Source organism: Gavialis gangeticus, unplaced genomic scaffold, assembly GCF_001723915.1.
Source record: "Gavialis gangeticus isolate Ggan-Ray unplaced genomic scaffold, GavGan_comp1, whole genome shotgun sequence".
Classification (NCBI taxonomy): Eukaryota; Metazoa; Chordata; order Crocodylia; family Gavialidae; genus Gavialis; species Gavialis gangeticus.
This window is the reverse complement of record NW_017729031.1, coordinates 118,189,220-118,192,608: the sequence shown is the minus strand read 5'-3', so window position 1 is coordinate 118,192,608 and position 3,389 is coordinate 118,189,220. Positions and strand designations below refer to the sequence as shown.

At 41.0% G+C, this 3,389-nt stretch overlaps 1 protein-coding gene across 2 annotated transcripts in view; it reads right to left on the bottom strand.

Moving 5' to 3' along the window:
• SKAP1 (src kinase associated phosphoprotein 1) overlaps nt 1–3,389 on the bottom strand; it is a 352,931-nt gene that overhangs the window by 209,884 nt on the left and 139,658 nt on the right. The window lies entirely within an intron of this gene.

Genomic DNA, 3,389 nt, shown 5'->3' with positions numbered 1-3,389 from the left:
AAAAGATTTTCTGCTCATGATACCATGTGGGTTTATTGGGACAGAGCCCATAAACATCTCATTGGCTGAGAGAAGGTGCTGTAACAGAAGGTTCCAGGCCGGTACTTTCAACAATACATTTCATGTGGAAGCTGCTATCTCCTTAAAACATCTGATTACGCATATTGCAATTGCCTGACTTCCCTTTGCTATAAATGGCATGCTTTCCACAGCAGCCTGCTCCCAATGAAAGTTCAGAGTCATAACAGCGAGGACTCCTGAGGACATGTGCAACTTTTAATGGCTAACAATGTTTAGCCTGTTTGGCTGTTAATGTAGCCATAATTTTAAATACCAGGAATGGAGGACCAGGAAGCTGCCGACAGGATAATGAGACCCTGTGGCATTAGCAGTTTAAAAAGAATGCAGAAAGTCTGCCAGTTGCAGAATAGCCTTACATCCAAGAGTCCTGGAAAGCAGACACCCAGGGCAGGTCTCACTGGCGGGGCCTGGCCAAGGATCAAATTAAAATAGCAGCAGCATAGCCTTTCCTCCACAATAATGTTATTTTTAGTGTTCTGACTGGACTGTTTGCTAGAAAGAAACCCCAAGGACACTGCAGTAGGCATGTTCTGCTCTGGCCAGACCACCTTGATCCCTTTTGTGGGTGTGGAAAGTACTGCTCCTTGGAGTGGTGCCATTCTGCACAGACAACAGCAAACTATGACAACTGAGGAACCTCACTTGCCCAGCAAGGAACAGTGTTTGATGTGTGGATCAGGAACATGGTAGATCCACTACTATACAGACCAAGTCCATTATTACCCCACCTTCATCCCTGTGTAAAGAGGAAGTGCTAAATTTGTCCCCGGCTGAGACAAGTAGAAGCTTCAGAGAAGCTATTCAGCCAAAATCTTCAGGCAGGCCCTAGAAAACAGCTCATTAGAGTTGGTCTCTCCTTCTTAAAGTCCCAGTTCTTGGAGTCATGCAATTACATGAAACTCTCAGATATCATTAAAAAAATACTTTCCATCTTTGTGTTTGCAAGGAAAAGTCTTGAAAATGAACTTCTGAGGCTCAAAACACAGAAGGCAAGTAAGAACATTTAGTTACTTTTATAAAATTCACAAGTTTTAAAGGCACTCACTGTAAAAGCCACACGTAGTTATTTTTGAATGAAGAGTCTGACTAAAGTTTGGGAAACTTAAATGGTTAATATTTTAGTTGAAGGAGGGTGCTATGGCAGGGGCGGGCAATTATTTCGGGCGGAGGCCCACTTACTGAGTTTTGGCAAGCCGTCAAGAGCTACATGACAGGCAACCATCATAAAATCATAAATATTGATTTTCTAAATTTTTTAGGGGCCCCATGGGCCAGATAGAATGGCCTGGTGGGGCGCATTTTGCCCACCCCTGCGCTATGGTGACTTCTTCATAAAACAAGATGGGATGCAGCTCAAGTACCATGACTGAAACCGCATGGCATTATGAAAAAGTTGTTGCCTGTAAAGTGATACTTGATAACCTGTCACTAACATACCCTCCTGGAGTTGGGGCAGCCAGACTATCTTGTGGCCTCAGCTTTCCTATGGGTGAAATGGGGCTACAGACACTAAAATCAACCATACAGGATTTTATAAAGACAAATGTTCATAGTATGTTGGAAAACACCACTCTAAGAGAAAACAGACTACCGTGGGAAGATAATACAAAGCACTGTAAGAGAGCCAAGTATAGCGGAAAGGTGTGGTATTCTTCTACATAATTCCAGTATACAGTCATTCAATTTTAATCATAACTAATGCAATGACTTCTGCAAAAAGAAGCTATAGCATACTCTAATCCATCTTTTAATTCAACATACATTAAAAAAAAAATCAATGATGAACACTCGGTTTGCCTAATGTCTGTTCTGCCAAAGGATACCCCTGTGGGCTTAACAAATTTAAATTGCTGGCTAAAGAACATGCATGCAGGGACCACTCCCCCCACGTCTAGAAATGTAGCCACTCCTGATGCAAGATATGAAATACAGCAGCAACATTACAGAACAGTTCAGGACAGGGAGGAAAGGAAACATTATACAGGGAACTTTGAGAAAGGAAAAAAAAATAATTGCTTGAAACCACAGAAATCACCTCGCAGTCTTGGAAGGGAAAAAGTATCATGAAATGTTTAATAGCCACAAGTGCTCAGAACCTCATTTGTCTTCAGCTTCAAGTTTTGGCTTTTTCAATTTGGTTTCTTCCATTTTTAAACTCTGCCCCAGTCCAGAATGGAGGGGAGAGTCAGGCCAAGACAGGACCCAATCCTTTACATGCTAGTGCAGACAATCCTTACTCTATGCATGCAAGTCAACAGAATTGCTGGTGGGGCATGCCAGCAAGAGTTGGACTGTGATTTTTGCTTGTTTGATGTTAATGCAGCCGTAAAAAATGGCACAAGCATCCCAGCCATAATTTTGTTCTCTGCTAATAGAAAATAATTTAGTAGAAGAATGTGAAACTGAAGAAGAAAGAGGACCTATTGTTTTCTACTGTTTTGTTGATTTAAATTGGATCTTATTAGCAACAGCATTATGATGTTTGGAAAAAAATCTTCATCTGGATCCAGGATTTCAAACACAGTATAAACAGTTTGGTGCCAGAGGTTTGGCTCATTATAAAGACAGGAGCCATTTGCAAAGTGTAGATGCAGATTCAGGTTTGGGTTTCAAGTATCTCCACCCATTAGGGTGATGCTTGTATCATTGTTTTTGATTTGGGTCCAATTCTTCTATCTGCATTCATCACAAAAGAATGCAGAGGCCTTTAGTCATTCAGATGAAGCCTCCATCATTGCCAGCAGGAGGCGAGAAAGGCAAATGAGGTGTACAGAACACCTTTCAAACATATATGCACAAGACCTAGACTAATGCAATATATTACAGATCTTTTTTCCCTTTATTTCAATAAAAAGTGAAGCTGCCATTGCTGCCACCTCCGTCCATTCCACCTAGAGACAACTACAAGATTTCTTTGCCATCTGACAGTGCAACATTTTTGCACATATATAGAAAGCAAAAGCTGAGGAAGTGTTCTCTTCCCATGTAAATACTTTTCCTTCACACAAAACACTTCCTTCACATGAGCTCAAATAATTTCAAACTCTCCCAACATTCTCATGGATCCTGAGATTAGAATCTGACCCATTGTCTATTCATCAGCGCAAAGCACGGGCAGATTTTTTTTTTTTTTTAAAAAGAGGTGAAATGCCATGTTCACTTCAGTATGGGCAATTCCAAGTCAGTTTTGAATAGTAGGCTCTGTGCAAACACAGTTGCTAAGGAGAAAATGTCCCCCCAACCCCAACCAAAAAAATAAGGATAAAAAAAAAAAAAAAAAGCCTTGCTAGATTTTGGAGGGCACAAAA